General features: G+C 44.1%; 1 long non-coding RNA gene across 1 annotated transcript in view; it reads right to left on the bottom strand.

Annotated features, from left to right (window-relative positions):
- Positions 1-2,598: 2,598 nt before the first annotated feature.
- Positions 2,599-21,142, bottom strand: part of LOC133751800 (uncharacterized) — a 56,493-nt gene continuing 37,949 nt past the window's right edge. Inside the window, exon 3 of the long non-coding RNA XR_009864871.1 lies at positions 2,599-2,715. This is a non-coding gene — a long non-coding RNA (uncharacterized LOC133751800). The remainder of the gene's footprint in view (positions 2,716-21,142) is intronic.

Raw genomic sequence — 21,142 nt, 5'->3', positions numbered from 1 at the left:
ACTGCTCCCTCTAAATGGCTTGCCATTATCTATTCATGAAATAAATAACTGCTACCTTTCATGTCTCCCAAATGCCTCTGTGCCAAGCAAGATTAAAGAAATCCAAATCTCTCCAATGGACTCTCCAGATTCATAGTCACAGGAGAATCTGGCTGCCTGTGTATGAAATCAGGGGGAACTGTGTAACACGGGCATCCTGCTGACACGAGGGAATTCCACAGGGACTCAGTGGAATGCACCTCAATTTGCAGGTGTGGCGGGTGAAGCCTTCACTGGGTTCAGAATCCCTTCCATCAATTCCTTGTGAGACTTTTAGCCACCTGTCTGTATGACAAGCCCAGTAATCTGGCACTTAAACATGATCGCTCCACAGTCAAATAGATTTGGGTTAAAAACCCAGTTCTACCACTTACCAGCTATGTGAGCTTAGGCACGTTTCTTTGCCTCTCTGAGCCTCCACCTCTTCTATTATAAAATAGGGATAATTGTACCTACTTCATATGGTAGTTGTGAGGGTGAAAGGAGTGAATTAACATCATAATGTGCTTAGAACAATGCCTGGCCTGTCATAGGCACATGTAAGTATTTGCTTTCTTATTTTCATTCTCATAAATTGAGAATGAGTGTAAAGACTTGGCATACAATAAGCACTCAATGTATGACAACCATCATTATTATTACTATTATTTGCCTACTTCATCAGGACAGCATTGTTGATTTCTTTAAAAAAAAAAAGTATTGATTGATCACTGACGTCACAAATAAGAGTGTTAATTGTTAAAGGAACAACAGAAGTCACTGTGCACTTGCTCCCCATGAAGGACCTCTGTCTCTAATGAATTGTACTATGAGAATTGACTACAAATTTTCTTCCCAAACTGTGCTCTATATGTTGTGTGTGAGAGTGGGTGTAAATTGTTGAGGTCTATGCTTAGCATGGAGTTGGTCCTCTGTATATAAAGTCAAACTAAAATTGAAACATAATGAAGAAGATGGGAGAGCGAGAGGGAGGTGGAATGGGAGTTGGGGGAAAGAACCACTATATTCCTAAAGTTGTATCTATGAAAAAATGCATTCATTAAATAAAAAAAAATAAAGGTTATTTCTGAAAAAAAAGTATCCATAGTAAAATGCTTTACATACATTATGTGATTGAATTCTGATAATTATGTAATAATTTTATATTATCTCTACTTCTCATGTGAGAAAGCAGATTCAGGAAGGTTAAGTTTTTGTCCATGTCCACATATGAGTGTGAGGGGCAGGGGCAAGTTTGACCCAATGCCAAAATGTGTTCCCATTCCATCTAGATGGTCGTCACCAGGAGGGCAAGGCCTCGCCTGTCTGTTTCTGATGTTATCTCTGACAACAAGAACACAGCCAGGATTATAGAAGTTGCTCACACAGAAGTCCTAATCAATTCCTATGGCATGCCAGGTACTATTCTAAGTACTTCCTGCATGTGCCCTTGTCTAATTCTTACAACAACCACATAAACTGGGCACTGGTATTATCCTTATTTGAAAGCTAAGGAGATGGGTGGATGGGTGAGTTGGAGGGAGGGAGGCAGGGAGGGAGGGAGGGAGGGAGGGAGGGAGGGAGGAAGGAAGGAAGGAAGGAAGGAAGGAAGGAAGGAAGGAAGGAAGGAAGGAAGGAAACATAGGTGGGTAGGTGGGTGGATGGATGGATGGTAGAAGCATGGATAGGTGGACAAATAGGTGGGTGGGTAGGTAGACGAATGGTTGGATAGATAGATCAATGGATGGATAAATGGCTGGGTAGATGGATGGGTGACATTACTCTAATATTATTGAGATTAACCTGAAATAGAAATCACATTCAATTCTTCATTAAAAAAAAAAATGTCCCCACAACTTCTTCTGACCCCAAGAATTCTATTGCAGAATTTCTTGGGAGCTTCCAATCCTGGGCTATGTATACAACTGGCCCTCTGTATCCAAGTGTCACATCCCAGATATGTATACAATTGGCCCTCCGTATTCAAGTGTCACATCCCAGATATGTATACAATTGGCCCTCTGTATCAAAGTGTCACACTCCAGATTCAACTAACCCACAGATCAAAGATATTTTAATTGCATCTGTATTAAACATGTAAAGATTTTTTATTTTGTCATTATTCCATAAACAATACAGGGTAGCAAATATGCAAATAGCATTTACCTTGAATTAATTATTATAAGTAATCAACAGATGATTTAAAGTATATGGAAGAACTGCATAGGCTTTGTGGAAATACTACACCGTTTTATGTTGGACCTTTGAGCATCCAAAGACTTTGGTATCAGAGTGAGACACCGGAAGCAAGCTCCCACAGACACCAAAGCTCGAGTGTACAATTGAATCCTCTCATTAGGTATGATGAGTTTTTTGAGTTGACCAAGTATCTGGTTCTCAAAAATTGTGATACAAAGATGAAAATCAAGTAGCTGCTAAGATTGAAGCCAACTGCTGCTCTGGTGATTTAAAAAGGGGGCTCTAGCAAGTAAATACTGTACCCAAAACCAGAAGCTCTTCAGTCAAAGTGAAGGAGAATATAAAAGCAGCTTATCAGGAAAATTCTACACTTACCTGGGAAATGCCATGGCGGAGTGGGCTGGAAGTGATCAGAGTTTGGTATCAAAGACATCTGGGTTCAGCTATATGCTATGTTCCTTTTTAGATGTGTGCCCTTTTGAATCTCAACTTTTCCATCTGCAAGACAGAAATCATCTGTCTTACTTCACTGAGATATTTTGAAGATACAATGAAATAATGGATAAAGAAACGTTTATCAGGGCTGGTGCTGTGGTGTAGAAGGCTAAGCCTCCACCTGTAGCACCGGTATCCCATAAAGGCACTGGTTCATGTCCCGGCTGCTCTTCTTCCAATCCAGCACTCTGCTTATGGCCTGGGAAAGCAGTGGAAGATGGCCCAAGTGCTTGGCCCCTGTACCCACGTAGGAGACCTGGAAGAAGCTCCTGGCTTCAGATTGGCTCAGCTCCATCCATTGTGGCCATTTGGGGAATGAACCAGCAGACAGAAGACCTTTCTCTCTGTCTCTTCCTCTGTAACTCTACCTCTCCCATAAATAAATAAAAAGTTTAAATAAATAAAAAAGAAATCAACATGGTTCTCATCATCATTTGGGATAGATAAGGAAATATCACATGCAGCAGAGGATCCAGCTCATTCTCCTATTCACCAAGCGCCACAATGATTGTATTTGCTGTCTAGAAGGAAAAGGCCAAAGATAAACACCATACAGCAAAGACCTACACTGGCCTCATATGTGTGTCTAAATTCCTGAGCCACAGATTATCAACGTAGGCAACCTCTATGCCAGAATGCAAAAGCTAGTCCCTTAACTGCAATGCATTGCTGAAAAAAAACTAAAGAGGACTTAAATAAAAGGAACAACGTCCCATGTTGACATAAGATCTGTAAAATGGCAATAATCTGCAAATTGATTTACATACTCAAAGTAATTCTTATCAAAATCCTCTGCTGGTTTTTTGTTGTTGTTGTTGTTGTTCAGAACTTGGCCACCTGATACTAAGTTTCATATGGAATTGAAAGAATCCAGAATAGGCAAAACGATTCTCAAAAAAGACAAAGTTGGAGGACTCAGATGTTAAGATAAAACTTACTGGCCAGCGCCATGGCTCACTAGGCTAATCTTCCACCTGCGGCACCAGCACTCCAGGTTCTAGTCCCAGTTGGGGCACCTGATTCTGTCCCGGTTGCTCCTCCTCCAGTCTAGCTCTCTGCTGTGGCCTGGGAAGGCAGTGGAGGATGGCCCAGGTGCTTGGGCCATGCACCCACATGGGAGACCAGGAGGAGGTACCTGGCTCCTGGCTTCATATTGGCGCAGCACGCCGGCTACAGCGCACCAGCCATGGTGGCCATTTGGGGGGTGAACCAATGGAAAAGGAAGACCTTTCTCTCTGTCTCTCTCTCTCTCACTGTCTAACTCTGCCTGTCCAAAAAAAAAAAAAAAAGATAAAACTAATTTACTACAAAGCTATAGAATTTGAAACAGTGTAGTATAGTAGAGTAACACAGACATATAGATAAATGGACTAAAATTATGAAGCTCTTATATTTTGGCCAATTTATTGCTGATTGATTGGTTAGAGCAAGTTCAGGAACTCTACTATACATCATGGTGACCAGTTAAGAACAATATATTGTACACTTGAAAAGAGCCGGATGCTTTTTGACAAGGGTACCAAGACTATTCAATTGACAAACAATAATGTTTTTCAAAAATGGTGCTGGAACAACTGGATAGTCACATACAAGAGAATGAAGTTGGTCCTATTCCTTATACAGGGGTGGGGAACGTCCAGCCCACAGGCGCTGTAAGAACCTGGTGTGAACCTGCCAAGGAAATCACAGTTAATTCAATAAATCTATAGCAGGCTAATTGTTAAGTTGCAATTTTGCATGGCCCATGAATGATGTTATAAATATCCAAAGGCCCTTAGCAGAAAAAAGTTCCCCACTCCTGCATACACAAAAATGAAATCAAAATGTATAATATATCTAGATGTAAGGGCTAAAGACATAAAATTAGAAGGAAACAGGATCTTATGGCTTTATATGTGATGTCTTAAATATGACACCAAAAGCAGAAATGACAAAAGAAAAAGGGAATAAATTAGATTTCACCAGAATTAAAATATTTTGTTTCAAATGATACTATCAAGAAGCTGAAAATATAAGCATAGAATGAGAGAAATATGTATGAGATAAGGGATTTATATTGAGAATATGTGAAGAACTGTGGTAATCCAATAATGGAAATACAAACAAACCAATTTTAAAAACAGGTAAAGTATCTGAACAGACGTTCCTCCAAAAAGATTTGCAAATAGTCAACAAACACATGAAAAGATGTTCAATGTTATTTGCATTAGGAAAATGCAAATCTACAAGGCATATTTCATACCCACTGGAGTAGCTACAATTAAGAAGGCAAATAATAACAAATGGTAGGAGGATGCGGATATACTGAAACCCTCAGACGCTGTTACTAGAAATGTAAAATGAGGCAGCCAGTTTGGAAAATAGTTTTCCAGTTCTTCAAAAGGTTAAAAATAGTTAATCTATGGTTTAGTTGTCCTACTTTTACTTATTCAATCAAGAGAAATAAAGACACAAGTCCACATAAAAACTTGTGTACAAATGTTCACTGTATTACTAACCATAAGATTCCAAAGTAGGAACAACTCAAATGAAAATCCACTGATCAACTGATAAATAGAATATGGTCTATCCACAATAGAATATTCAGCCACGAAAAGGATTAAGTACTGATATATGTTTTAATTGGATGAACTTTGAAAACATTATGCTAAGTGAAAGCAGCAAGTCACAAAAGACCACATATTAGGGATCTCATTTGTGTGAAATGTATAGGCAAATCTATAGAGACAGGAAGTATGTTAGTGGTTGCCTGGAAGACAGGGGTAGTTTGAAGGAAAATGGAGAGTGATACTAATGGTATGGAGATTCTGTTGGGGATTGTGAAAATGTTCCAATTTCTTTCTTTTTTTTTTTTTTTTTTTATTTGAGAGGTAGAATTGCAGACAGTGAGAGAGAGAGAGACAGAGAGAAATGTCTTCCCTCCATTGGTTCACTCCCCAAATGGCCTCCATGGTCTGCTCTGTGCCAATCTGAAGCCAAGAGCCAGGTGCTTCCTCCCAGTCTCCCATGCAGGTGCAGGGGCCCAAGCACCTGGGGACATTGCCCTCCCAGGCCACAACAGAGAGCTGGACTGGAAGAGGAGCGACTGGGACTAGAACCCGGCGCCCATATGGGATGCCGGTGCCACAGGCAGAGGATTAACCAAGTGAGCCACAGCGCTGGCCCCAAAATGTTCCAATTTCTAATAGTGATGGTTGCACAATTCTGTGAATATACTAAAAATCACTGAAATGTACACTTGAAATGGATGAATTTTTTTATTTTTTTTTTATTTAGTAAATATAAATTTTCGAAGTACAGTTTATGGATTACAATGGCTTCCCTCCCCCCATAATTTCCCTCCCACTCCCATCCCCCCCCATCTCCCGCTCCCTCTCCCATTCCATTCACATCAAGATTCATTTTCAATTAACTTTATATACAGAAGATTGATTTAGTATATATTAAGTAAAGATTTCATCAGTTTGCACCCACACAGAAACACAAAGTGTAAAATACTGTTTCAGTACTAGTTATAGTATTACTTCACATTGGACAACACATTAAGGACAGATCCCACATGAGAAGTAAGTACACAGTGACTCCTGTTGTTGACTTAACAATTTGACACTCTTGTTTATGGCGTCAGTAATCTCCCTAGGCTCTAGTCATGAGTTGCCAAGGCTTTGGAAGCCTTTTGAGTTCGCCGACTTCGATCTTATTCCGACAGGGTCATAGTCAAAGTGGAAGTTCTCTCCTCCCTTCAGAGAAAGGTAACTCCTTCTTTGATGGCCCCGTTCTTTCCACTGGGATCTCACTAACAGAGATCTTTCATTTAGGTCTTCTTTTTTTTTCTTTTCCATGGTATCTTGGCTTTCCATGCCTAAAATACTCTCATGGGCTCTTCAGCCAGATCCGAATGCCTTAAGGGCTGATTCTAAGGCCAGAGTGCTATTTAGGACATCTGCCATTCTATGAGTCTGCTGTGTATCCCGCTTCCCATGATGGATTGTTCTCTCCCTTTTTGATTCTATCAGTTAGTATTAGCAGACACTAGTCTTGTTTGTGTGATCCCTTTGACTCTTAGACCTATCAGTGTGATCAATTGTGAACTGAAATTGATCACTTGGACTAGTGAGATGGCATTGGTACATGCCACCTTGATGGGATCGAATTGGAATCCCCTGGCACATTTCTAACTCCACCATTTGGGACAAGTCTGATTGAGCATGTCCCAAATTGTACATCTCCTCCCTCTCTTATTCCCACTCTTATATTTAACAGGGATCACTTTTCAGTTAAAATTTAAACATCTAAGAATAATTGTGTGTTAATTACAGAATTCAACCAATAGTACTAGAACAAAAAAAATACTAAAATGGATAAAGTATTACATTGTACATCAACAGTCAGGACAAGAGCTGATCAAGACTCTGTTTCTCATAGTGTCCATTTCACTTCAACAGGTTTCCCCTTTGGTGCTCAGTTAGTTGTCGCTGATCAGGGAGAACATATGATATTTGTCCCTTTGGGACTGGCTTAATTCACTCAGCATAATGGTTTCCAGATTCCTCCATCTTGTTGCAAATGACCGGATTTCATTGTTTTTGACTGCTGTATAGTATTCTATAGAGTACATGTCCCATAGTTTCTTTATCCAGTCTACTGTTGAAGGGCATTTGGGTTGGTTCCAGGTCTTAGCTATTGTGAATTGAGCTGCAATAAACATTAAGGTGCAGACAACTTTTTCGTTTGCCAATTTAATTTCCTTTGGGTAAATTCCAAGGAGTGGGATGGCTGGGTTGTATGGTAGGGTTATATTCAGGTTTCTGAGGAATCTCCAAAGTGACTTCCACAGTGGCTGTATTTGATAACATGGTAATCAAACAAAAAAAGTGCTTAACTACTTTAGAATGGAAGACATGGTGCTGGCATTATGGCACAGATTCTTATGCCAACACCTGTGATGCTGGCGTCCCGTGTAAGTGCAGATTCGAGTCCCGCTGCCCCACTTCTGATTCAGCTCCCAGCAAATGCACCTGAGAAACAGAAGATGGCACAAGTACTTGGGCCCTGCCATCCACGTGGGAAGAGAGTGTTTCCCAAATAGCTGAACTGCTCCCTCTGCGCTCAGGGACCCAACCATCTCTACAAGGTCTAAGAGCTTCCTTATCTTACACATCAAGGAGATCATAAAACAACATGCCCAACAGAGGGATGCTCAGACGAAACTCTCCCCACTCTGGAGAAGGATTTGTGCAGGAAGTTGCTAAAAATAACTCCTAGGGCATCACAGGCTGAATTCATTAACTACTCTCAATTATCCCAGACACAGCCTGGGACATGACTAAAAGGGAAGTAGAAGAAAATCCAGCAATCCTTCCTGTTTCGCCCTGAGAGTTGGTACAAAGGCTTGTGAGACTCATGCAGACCTGAGTGTGAATCCTGCCTGGGCCACTTCCTGCTGTGAGAACCTGTACAGGCAGTTCACCTCCCAGAGCCTTAGATTCCTTACGTTGAAAGTGGCGAGAGGCAGGCATTTAGCCTAGCAATGAAGCCTCCCATGTCACATTCCAGTACCTGGATTGGATGACTGGCTCTGGCTCCTTGATGCAGATCCTGGGATGGCTCAAGTAACTGGGTTCCTGCTACCCACATGGGAGACCTGCACTGAGTCTCTGGCACCTGGCTTCCGACTGGCCCACTCCTAGCCATTGCAGGCATTTGGGGAGTGTGCCAGCAGCCAGAAGTGCTCACTCTCTCACTCGCTCTTTCTCTCTCTCCTACTCAAATAAAAAATAACAATAAAGTGGAGCTAGTAACATACCTTTGTCCTGGCATTTATTATGAGGATTAAATGAAATAATGAACACAAAGCACTCAGTGGAATACCTGTGATGTAGTAAGCCCTCTAACAAATGTGAGTTCTGCTTGCTGCATTCACGATGAGGAAGGAGAACATATCTATATTTTTAATGGACATTATGCAGACTAACACTAAAGTGAATCAGAATCCCCACATTAAATTTGAGAGCTGGCAGGGCTGGCACGGCGTAGCAGGTCAAGCCACCACCTGTGATGCTGGCATCCCATATAGGCACCAGTTCATGTTCTAGTTGCTCCACTTTGAATCCAGCTCCATGATAACACAGCTAGAAAAGCAGCATAAGATGGCCCAGATGCTAGGACCCCTGACACCCTTTTGGGAGACCCAGATGAAGCTCCTGGCTCCAGCCTGGCCCTGTCTCAGTTTTTACAGCCATTTGAAGAGTGAACCAGTGGATGGAGGATCTCTCTCTCTCTCTCTCTGTCTCTCCTGCTGTGTGATTCTGCCTTTCAAATAAATAAATCTTTTAAAAAAATAAATAAGTAAACCTGAGAGCTGTAATTGAGGACGAATACTGGATAAAAAGCCAGGCCCCCACTCTGCATCCCCTGATCAGTCAACCTTGAGAATTTCACCCCTCTTCTGGCTTTGATTGTCCCATGCATTACAGATAAAGGGTAGAATAGGGTTTCAGACATGGACAGAGGGCTCAGAAAGTCCCAGCCCTGTATTTTCTGAGTGATTGAGCCTGGGTTTCCTGCTCTGTGAATGGGGAAGGTGATAACACCACCAGCTTCCCAGTGATCATGAATTTTAAAAACACACTCAGAAATGAGAGCAATACTGTCTTAGCTTCTTTAATAGTGTTATGAAAATAACTCTCAGGTTCTGCCCTGCTTCAAGAAGCCAATGTCAGCAGCAGAAATGGAAGAAAACCAAACTGCAGGCGACAGTTTGCCCTGGATATGCTGCATGTGTGGAGCTGAGAACCACCGGGACACTGGTTCCACTACCCTAAGACTCTCCCATCCCCCAACATCCCATTCTCTTCCCTCCAAAGGCAGTCACAATTATTCAGAAAGTTTTAAAAATATGTCTCCTTCTCCAGGGCTCTGTGGTTCCAATTCTAAAAGAAAGCAAAGCTCTTATATCAGCATTAATTAAACTGCCAGCTACCAACAGTCCCATTACTCAACCAGTAAATCTCATTCCTATCTATTTGGCAAGAATCCCTTGGCCACATCAACCCCAGCTGGAGCTTTGTGTTACCTTAAAGGACTCTTGGTGGCTGCTGGAGTGTCTCTTCTTCCCAGCCATCTTGCAGCACTGCGGAAATAGCTTCTCTAGGCACTTTCCCCATCTGTCTTAATTTTTTAAATTATACTTTTATTAAACCCTTAAGGAAAATGGACTTGCCAAGTTCTCATTAAACAGGGAACTATGTGCTGCATAAAACAAAGAGATGAAATTTTTTTGAAAGCTGCCCTCACAATTTGCCTTAATGAATTCTCCCTCCACTGCTATATTACAGAGTGTGCAAATAAATAGAGTGCTTTGTGAGTGGTAGATGGGCAAATAGATATTTAAGTAGCTAATAACAGTTCTGGCGGCCTCCAGTTGGGCTCTCTCTTCCTAGGAACTCCAAGCCTGTGGTACATTTTGGGAAGCTCCTCTCTCCCTGGAGACTGACTGACTGCCAGGGTGGGAAGGAAGCACTCGTGGAAGGAGAATGTGTCCTACACCACAGCCTCGGAGGAAGTAACAGAATCCTGCATTCTACAAGAATACACAATGTTTACTGAGTACCTGCTCTGGCAGGCAGGCTGGGACGTGCTTTTCCTAGCACCACTGGCCAGAGTCAGTGCTCGATAAACTGGTGAATTGAGTTTTTCTTTTTTTTTTTTTAAGAAAAAAAATTATTTATTTGAAAGACAGAGTTACAGATAGGCAGAGGCCGAGGCAGAGACAGAGAGAGGTCTTCCATCCACTGGTTCACTCCCCCAGATGGCTGCAATGGCCAGAGCTGCGCTGATCTGAAGCCAGGAGCCAGGAGCTTCTTCTGGGTCTCCCACACAGGTGCAGGGGCCCAAGGACTTGGGCCATCCTCCACTGCTTTCCCAGGCCATAGCAGGGATCTGGATCAGAAGTGGAGCAGCCGGGACTCGAACCAGCACCCATATGGGATGTCGGCACCGCAGACGGCACTTCTACCTGCTATGCCACAGCACCAGCCCTGAATCAGGTTATTGTTCCCAACTCCAAACCCTCCCTAAACACGTGTCTTGAGACTGCTTCCCACTGTGGGTGGAGCCTACCTCCTTGTCCCACTGAGGTTGTGCTTAGTCATGTGATTTGCCAATGAAATGTGGGACGAAGTGACAGTTCTCAAGGAGTAGCACATATGTCCAATCTCTCACAGCCTGCCATCACCACAATGAAAGCATTGCCCAGAGTTATTGGTCCCACAATAAGACAAAGAAGACATGCATAGCCCAACTGAACAAACCCTACCCCTCTGCAGACACATGAGTGAGAAGATGTCTGCTGTCACAGGTCACTGAGATTCAGGATTCCTTTGTTTGACCACTATGTCAATGATGCATCAGGATAATCTGTGGAGCTTTCAAAAAGTGCTGATGTCTAAGGCCATCAACAGATCCAGACTCAGCCCATCAGAGGTGAGCAGGGTACTTTCCCATGATTCTAATGTGCAGGCAAGATTGAAAACCACTGTTCTGCAGTATCTCACTTAATCCTCCCTTCAATGTGAGGTAGGGCTTACTGTCTCCACTTTACAAGTGAACAAACTGAGTGTTGGAGACAAGGAGTGGTCACAGTAAGTGGCAACAGTAGGAATCAAACCCGGATCTTTAGGACTCAGAAAGCTCTAAAGTAGCTGGGAAAGGTGTTAAAATATGAATTCTGGGGCTCCACTATGCCTACTAAGTCATTCCTCTGAATTTTGGAGCCAAGAACTGACTTTGTGAACTGACTTTTGAACAAGCAGGATTCTGAAATGAACCCCATATGCCCTGCCCCTCTCTGTGTATGTCCTGTGTAATTCTCTCACCTTGAGTATGGGTGAGACCTGTGTTCAGGATGGTTGTCACTATCCTGATAAGCTTATACTTTATTGAAGGGATTTGTAGATGTAATAAGGGTCCCTAATCAGTTGACTTTAAATTGATCAAGTAGGGCATTATTCTGGGTGGGCCCTAATCAGATGAATGTGTTTAGAAGATATACAGGCCAGACACAGAAGATGTCAGAGAGATCAAAGTATCAGAGGCACTCTGTTCTTGGCCTTGAGAAAGCAAACCTTCATGTTGTGAAGAGAGCCACACAGCAGAGAACGGTGTGCAGCCACTAGAGAGATCGTCTCAGTCCTACAACCTCAAAGAACTAAATTCTGCCACTTACCAACATGTAAGAGATCCCCAAGCCCCATCTGTGGTCAACATCATGCCCTCACCCTGGGGAGATTCTGAGCTCTAGACCAAGCTACCCCACATCCAGACTCCTGTCTCATTGGAATGATGAGAATAAATCTGTGCTTTTTAAATTAAGTGTGTGAGGAGCCAGCATTATGAAACAGCAGGTTAAGCTACCACCTGAGATGATGGCATCCAATATTGGAGCACTGATTCAAGTTCTACTTCCAATCCAGCTCCCTGCTAATGCAACTACGTAAGTAGCAGAGGACAGTCTAAGTGCTTGGGCCCCTGCCACCTACGTGGGAGACCTAGATGGAGTTCTTGACTCCTGCCTTTGGATTGAGCCAGTATGGACCATTACAGCCATTTGGGGAATGAGCCAGCAAGTGAAAGATCTCTTTATCTCTCTCTCTCTCTGTAACTCTGCCTTTCAAATAAATCTTAAAAATTTACTAATTGAGTGCATGGTGATTTGTTACACAGATAGAAACTAACACAGAGGGGCCAGCACTGTGGCATAGCAGGGAAAGCCACTGCCTGCAGTGCCGCCCATCCCATATGGCCCCAAATGAGGCCACTTTGAGCCCCTGCTGCTCCACTTCCAATCCAGCTCTCTACTATAGCCTGGGAAAGCAGTAGAAGATGGCCCAAGTCCTTGGGTCCCTGCACCCAAGTGGGAGACCTAGAAGAAGCTCCTGGCTCCTGGCTTTGGATCGGTTGAGCTCCAGCCATTGCAGCCATCGGGGGAGGGAACCAGCGATGGAAGACCTCTCTCTCTCTCTCTGCCTCTGCCTCTGCCTCTCTCTCTGCCTCTCGGTAGCTCTGCCTTTCAAATAAATAGATAAATCTTGGGAAAAAAAAAAAAAGCTAACGCAGATTCCCAGGCAATTGGAATATAAGCGAGTACCCTAGAGCCACTCTTTGAGAAACACTGGAATCATCTCCTCTAAGGCTGAGTGAAATTGGAAACTAATGTGATTAACCAGTTAAAAGCCAAACTAGACCCCAAGTAGAATATTACCAGATTAAGTTTGGAGGTTTATTGTTGCTGCTGTTGTCTCGGTTTGGTTTGAGGTTTGCTCATTTGTGAAATGAAATGCTGATCACTGGGTGTGTTCAAAACAACAACATTCTTAATAAGCCTTAAGCCAGCTCTTCTCAAACTGTCAATGATGGAGGCTCAGACTGGCATTTTCCTAACACATCGTGGACTGATAAATCATTCTACTGTGCGTGATTAGGTATCACCAGCTGGCAGCACATGCAACTCATCAAAGTTTCAGCAATACTCAAACCAGCCTGCACCCTCCTCAAGAAGGCACAGTGCTAAATTGCTATGAATGTTTCCAAATCCCAGTTCCTGGCATCTAATTGACCTTGTCCTGGACTGACAGCAAACTACTCACAGATGAACAACTCAGAGACCACACTTTGAGTAACACCAGCTTAGGGTCAAGCAGGGCCCTCTGACTCCCCTGCTCCAGTCCAGGCTGGACCCACAGACATGCTGAGGTGCTGCATCCCCAAGTCACCCACCCCCAGCTTCTTTCCATTTCAGATTTCCCTAAGTCCAGTTGGGGTGGGAAAAGGTTTCTGATCATTGGAGATTGACATCCAAGGTGAGACCCACAAGAGGCTAGGAACCAGTAGAATTTACCATGAAGTTTACGGAATAGAAGTTTCAGGACTCCTCGTTTGAATACATCTGGTAAATAAACGTACACTTCTATACCTAAGTTTTATTAATAATTTTGTATCTTTAAGGGGATCATCTAAACTGTATAAGCATCTGTCCCCCTAAAGCCTGATCTGCCCCTCTTGGAGAGTGAGGCCAAAGCTCACCAAGCCATTAGGTCTACTTCATGAAGTTGCTCACATCTTGCATGTATTTCACCCACCTGCTTCTTCGAGGAAGAAGCTCTGTGTCTTCTGAAAGCCCTGGAGTGAGACTCACTGAAACTACATGAGCAGCTGCTTAGTCAGAGCCTCAGTTTCTCCATCTGCATGATAAGGAAAACAGCATCTCAGTGCTTAATGGGGACATGAGCTAACGTGCCTAGTGTAACACAAGCCATGTGACAGAGGCAGTACCTGGTGACCTAGCACTTGGCCTCTGGACACAGGACACCTGGGGTGCAAAGCCTGGCTCACCACTGACCAGCGGTGAGCCTTTGCAAGTTTCCCTGCATCTCCAAGCCTCAGCCTCCTCAGCTATTAAATAAGGGCTAACATGGGGTCACTCTGAGGATTAGTGAGATGATCCATGAAAAGGATCAGCAGACTCCCTGGGGCAGAGTGCTGAAAAATGGCGATTATTATTTTTGCAAATGCAGGTGAAGGCTTTGGGCTGAAGAACAGCATATAGGAGGGACATCTGAGAGCCAAGGTTATGGTTCAAGGATGCCATGAACCTGGAGCTGAGTTGAGCCAACAAACCACTGAGGGCTTAGATCCATAGTCTTTGATGCAGAAGGAACTCACCCCCCACAAAGCCAGCCTGTCACAGGCCACCAAGTCTGCTTCCCTCTTCAGAGACCTGGCTGCTACATGCAGACACTCACTAGTTCTCAATTTGCTCCTGTATCTTCCCCCCGCTAATATCTCCCTGGGGGCTGACTGATGGTGGCAGGTGACAATCTATAGCTGTGTGACAGAATGTTTACTACCAGCCCTCTAGGAAATGATTACTTCGAGGTAATTCTGAACCTCCAGACTATGATGCAGTGGCTCATATATTAAACTACAGTGAGCAGTGTATGAAAGTATTACAAGGAGACCTTGTATTTCACAGCATACTGGGGAAGGAGCACGCAGAGGTAAATTGGTTTCAGAGAAAGCAAACACAGAGATTTCAAATATTTCAGCCCTACAGAAGGAGCAGAGAATTAAAGTGTCACAACTACAAGGTCAAGGGCAGTGTCCATTTTATACCCCTGGACTTCTCCAGGGGAGACTCTATGGCCAGTGCCACCGAGGCACTGGGCCCTGTAACACACACACGGTGAGGCTCTGGAACCCTGCCTTGGCTGCCTCCAGAAGCTGGGTGGGCTTCTCCCTACTTCTCTCACAGTCATGACCAAACACGGGTTCCTTGGGGTCGCACCTTCTTCATAAACCTCTCCTCCATTGAAAATTTCCTAAAGGTTAGACATATAGACCAATTGGAACACAATCAGAATCCGGAAATAGACTCACATTTATATAATCACCTGACTTATAACGAAGATATTACTGCAGGCAGAAAGGAAAGGATGTTATTTTCAAATACCAGTGCTAGGTCAACTGGATATCCACAGGAGTAAAATCACTTTGAATCCTACCTCGCACCATACACAAAAAGCAGTTCCAGGTGGGTGAACCATCTAAATGCAAGACAATGAAAATTTTAGACAAAAAATGAGATATCTTCATGACCTTAGGGCAGGCAAAGACTTTTCTTTTCTTTGAATGTTTTTTAATTCTTTTTTAAAAAATTTAATTGATATAAAGAGAATAGACTTTATGCATTCCATAGGTACAGTTCCAAGAAGACAACCACACTTCCCTCACTCCCCTGCTTCCCACCAATCCCTTTCCCTTCCTCCTCTCCCCACCAGTTTTTGCAAAGCCATAATTTTAATCCACTCTATGTTCACAGATTTAATTCACCACTAATCATAATATTCAACAAGTAAAAAATAGGAAGACCACAGTTTCATAAGAGTCTAAACAGGTCAAAAAATGCTAAATAAAAGGAATATTTTCTTTAAAAATTGAAACTCAACTACAACTGTTGATAGTAAAAGATATCATGAAGGGAATGAAAAGAAAAACAGTAAAATAAATATTTGCAAAATCAAAAAGGACTTTTATCCAAAGCATAAAAAGAACCTCTACAAATTAATAAGAGATATTCCAAGAGAAAATATTTGCAAGAGTTGGTATCCAGGCCGGCACCGTGGCTCAATAGGCTAATCCTCTACCTGTGGCACCGGCACACCAGGTTCTAGTCCAGGTCGGGGTGCCGGATTCTGTCCCGGTTGCCCCTCTTCCAGGCCAGCTCTCTGCTGTGGCCCAGGAGTGCAGTGGAGGATGGCCCAAGTCCTTGGGCCCTGCACCCGCCTGGGAGACCAGGAGAGGCTCCTGGCTCCTGGCTTCAGATCAGCACGGTGCGCCAGCCACAGCAGCCATTGGAGGGTGAACCAACAGTAATGGAAGACCTTTCTCCCTGTCTCTCTCTCTCTCTCTCACTGTCCACTCTGCCTGTTAAAAAAAAAAAAAAAAAAAGAGTTGGTATCCAACCAGCTAATAACTACATATGGGATATCTTAGATATCAGGGAAATGCAAATTAAAACTACCAGGAATACCTGTCATCGCCATAATAGGCTAAAATTAGTACGGCAGTCAACACCCTGTGTCGGAACAACTAGATCTGTCATATATTATAAGTGACAGTATAAATTGGTATAAACACAGTATAAATTGTTATAAAATGGCTTCATGGTATCTGCTAAAGCCAATAATGTACATAAGCTATGACTCAACAATTCTACTCCCACAGAAATGCCCCAAAGAAATGCATACATGTGTTCACTGATAAACATGCATAAGAACATTCATATAGTCCTGCTCGTATTAGCTGAAAACTAAAAATATTCCAAATATTATTCAACAGTTAAATGTAAATTTTTAATTTTGTTTAAAGATGTATTTATTTATTTGAAAGGCAGAGTTACAAAGAGGCAGAGAGAGACAGAGGTCTTCCATTCACTGGTTCACTCCCCAGATGGCCACAATGTTCACTGGAGCAGATGGAGTGGGTAGGGGAGAAGTTCATTACTAAGTGCCAAGCCCTGTGTGGAGCAGCTCTGTGTGCATCCCTTCATTCAGGCCTCGGCTCGGCTCATGAGATAGGAACTATACCACCCCAGGTTCCTGCTAGGAAGCCGAGGCAGGGAAGGGTGAGAACTCACACCCAGGTCTCAACAGTCTCTCCCAAACCCATGCTCCTGACCTCTGTATGGTAGGAGTGGTGATTCCAGCACCCTGTGCCTCCAGTGACCTCCCAGCGAAAGTGTGGGGACCACAGCAGGCAAGAGAAGGCTCCGCCCCTTGGCAGGCTCCTGTGCACTGCCCTCCTGCTCAACAGCATCTCTGCCTTTAATTGGCACGACCTGTTCCACAGCAAGGAAAACGTTTATGGTGTTAACAAGGCAAACTGTTAATTAAGAGAGCAATACCTTCAGGGGATTTTAATTTCGGGTAGGCACCAACAGGGATAAAGAAGATATTCAAACCACTGGAATTGTGTGGTTTCTGCCCCCAACAGACTACAACGTGGGATTTAATAAAGATGACTTCTGCCTTCTAATTATGACTTCTAAACGCCTGCAAGTGGGGCCTCTGATGTCTCAGAAGGGTTAGGAGTCTGAACTCGGAGACTTAAGAAAAGGAAGATATGGAGGTAGTGAACCAGGGTGGTGAAGAGTTACGCTGTCCTGATACAGAACCTCACTGTCATCACCTATTTGATGCGTGGGCTCCTCAACCTCTCCGACCCTCAGTTTCCTCACCTGTAAAACAAGGGCACCGTGCCCCACTAGCCAACAGATTACTAAATTAGAATGCATATATATATATATATACACACACACACACACACACATACACTGCAGATGTGTGTGTGTATATAATTTAGCACAGTTCTGGCCATATAGCAAGGACTCAATTATCATTACCAATTATTAGCTTTCTGTTCATAGCTCACTGCCTGGGGTTTGACTTTGAGAAACTACCTAGATTTTATAAGGACCTTGACTTCAGACAAAGTACATAAGTGGTCCAAGGTCACACCACTAGTAAGGTTTGGTACTTGGCCAAATTAGTTGAGGTTGAGTCCCTCCTTTCCATTGACCTCTAGTCCAGATGTGAGCTGAATTCAGATCTCCCAGCATCAGGCCCTGCTGCTCAGATCATGGTAACTTGTGTCAAAGACACAAAGCAAAAGGCTCTTGGTGTAATGAGGCAAATCACCTTCATCCTTTTGGCCCTTTGTCCCAAGGACTTTCCACTGTGGCTGCTGTGCTTGGCCAGTGATGAGATGGACTGTAGATCTCACCGCATCCAGAAGAGCCACTGAGGGCTGAAGCAAAAGCAGAAGTGGGAAAAGGTCATCATCAGAGCCTCTAAGAACAGCCGCAATGGCTCCACTGGTGAAACTTCCCTCCCCACACTCACAGAGAGTCATGAGACAGCTGGGAGAGTACATGCCACGGCATTCTAGCGCTGGAGTCCAAGCTAAGTAAGCCCAAGCCCTTCCAGCGTCTACACTGTGGCTGCTCCAGCTGCATCCCTGCTCTGCCCACCCTGGTTTTCCTGGATGATTTGAATCCAGCTGTATGGTTTGGGGGACCAGGGTGTGGATCCAAGTTCACCTGTATTCCTATGGAAGTCAAAGAAACAGGAGCTTTGGTCCTCATCCTCCTCCCACCTGTGTAACACTGAGCAAATTTATTAACCTTCCTGGTAGATGGAAATAATAATGGTATGTGCCCCATAGGATCTTGTAAGGGTAAATGCGCTACTGCAGGAAACCACATAAAACACATAGTTAGCATTTAATAAATGATGGCTAACATGTATATTTCCAGTGTCACCCTTGAAGGCAACTGGAATATGTCCAATCCTGAAGGGGAACAGCTTGAGGTGAGATGAGAATGGCGCAGTACCCTCCGACTCAGTTCACATCACTCTGCCTGGGTAAAACATCTTCTGACTGCCTGTCATGCTTCCTTTTCCCCCAGGCCTGCACATCTGGCCCTGTACACTTCTCTGATGTCATTCCTGGACCCTCTGCCCCCACCAATTTCCCTGCTCCAGCCACACTGGCCTCCACTCCTCCATCTCAGAGACTCAGTTATCTCCACCCAGAGCCTTCTTCCCCTCCATGTTGCTATGCAAATTCCTCCCTGCTTTTCATTTATGTGCATGTCCTCCGCGGAGAGAGAGGTCTTTCTTCTCAATCCATGCCCCTGTGGGTTATGATTTGTAATCATTTCTTCCCTTGGTTTTTGTCTCTCCCCAGTAGACTGTAAACTCACCAGAGCAGGCCAGAGCTGTGTTGCTCATCGTCATAGCCTCAAAGCCAAGCACAACACCTGCAACCCAGCATGGAGCTCAGTAATTGTGATGGATGGATGGATGAGTAGATGGATGGGAAGACGGAAGAACAGAAAGAAGGATAAAAGAAATCAGGCTTTTGTGACTGTAACAAAGAATCATATGTTGGGCATACATAGTAGGATGCTCAACAAATTTAAGGAAGGAGGGTAGAAAGGAACGAAGGAATGAAGGAATGAATAGTAAGAGCATAATTTAGCGGAGTAGTAATACACACAGGCTTAGGAGATGATGCTGAGTCTGAAATCCATCTCTACCACTTACTAGTTGTGCAGCTCTAGACAAGTCATTTATTGTCATTGATTCTCATCGTTGATAAGGGCCTTTACTGCAAGACTTACGAGCAGAGAACATCTCTCCTCTCGGTCCCAGAGCTTCCAAAGCAGAAGTGGGCCTCCAGCTTCATAGAGTGGTGTTGACATTTGGGTAATAGCCTGACTCAAGGCACCCATCTTCTATTTATCTGGAATTTTTACTTGCACAAACAGAGCCTCTGGGTGCTTGCTGGGTGCTCTTAGACAAAGCTTCAGATACAACTCATCAGCAGACTTGGTCCCCTGGGAGCTGTCCATGGGTGCCTTTGCCTGGTCTCAGCACTTGGGCCCCTTTCACGGCACCTGACACAGGGTACTATGGCATGTCCATGACCTGATGCTTCCCCTGCTCTTACTGCAGTTTGTCTATTGTCTACACTGCCCCAGGCTCAAGACCTCAGGGCTTCTTGAAGGCTTCTGTTAGTTCAGGTAACTGCTATCCAGCAGGATCCAATGATGCTTTTCCCTTTGGTTTCTAAAACCCCGGGAGGACTGATCTCAGGCATTGCTGGCAGAAGCAAGGACATTTAATAGACACAGAACTGACACAGTCTGGTCTAGTTCTAGAGGGCTTAAGGGGGCCCTCTTAGCATCTTTGTGGTGACATCCACAGTACAAGAGTTAAATCAGGAAGCTCAAAGATTAGCAAACTACCTCCTCCCCATTATCCAGAAGGGAACACTGATGTCCAAGGAAGGGAATTTAGCCAAGGTCACCCACCTAGGAAGTGGCAGAGGTCAAGTTCAAAACTTTCTGATTCTGAATCCCAGTTCCTTCCCCCAAATAACACTACAGGGTTAGGCAAAATGGTGCTACTCTGGCTAGTTCATCCACCTGCCCTTTCACCACTGCCACTCTAATGGATCCCACCTTCAGCTTCCTGCCCAGTTTCCTCCGGTTGTCCTCATTCACCCCCCACTCTCCTGTTTAACAATCTTGGCATGTCTGCCATTCCTCCATTCTGCTTATGTTTTTAAATTGTGCTGAGAAGTCAACCACCGGAAATTTCATTCTTTAGAACTGAACCAGCCGAGCACGCCCAGCTGTGCTGCAGACACAGGGGGTTCTCTCCAGCTCTGCACATCTCGCTGCCTCTGCATCTCGCTCCAGAGACAGCAGCTCAGGCCTGAAGTGCAGTCTCAGCAGCCGACACAGCTCTGAGCCTGCTCAGAATCCCTACCCCTTCAGGGGCCCTTTCCTCCCCCCTGAGCCCACAGCTGAGCGAGCTGCTATTTGAGGAATATGAAAGGATGGGAAACTACTGCATCCTTCTCTCTCGGGGTTTCACTGGCTTTGGAAAGGCAGGATAAGGTTTTGGTTACGTGCGCTGGCTTGGGAGCTGAGTGGTCTGGATCTAAAGCTCAGCTCTGAGACTTAAGAACTTTGTGACTTCCGGCAAGTCACCTGACCTCCCTAGGCCTCAGTTTCTTCATCTGAAAAATGCAATAACATGATACCTACCTCACAGGATTGTTGTAACAATGAAGTTAGGTAACATAAGCAAAATTCCTAGCCAGTGTCTGGTACATGGGAGTTGTTGTACATGAAACCTTATCCTACATGACCAGAGGCAGCTCCCAGCTGTGGGCAGAGCTCTGTGGAAATTTGCATCCACATGTATGTGGATAGGGACACACTGGCAACGTTCACAATCATTTCCTGATGCACAGATGGATTTGGTGTCCATGCATTTATTAGATACCACCATGTGCTGGG

This window comes from Lepus europaeus, chromosome 23, assembly GCF_033115175.1.
Source record: "Lepus europaeus isolate LE1 chromosome 23, mLepTim1.pri, whole genome shotgun sequence".
Classification (NCBI taxonomy): domain Eukaryota; kingdom Metazoa; phylum Chordata; class Mammalia; order Lagomorpha; family Leporidae; genus Lepus; species Lepus europaeus.
The sequence above is the reverse complement of the archived record's forward strand: the minus strand, read 5'-3'. Positions and strand labels throughout refer to the sequence as shown.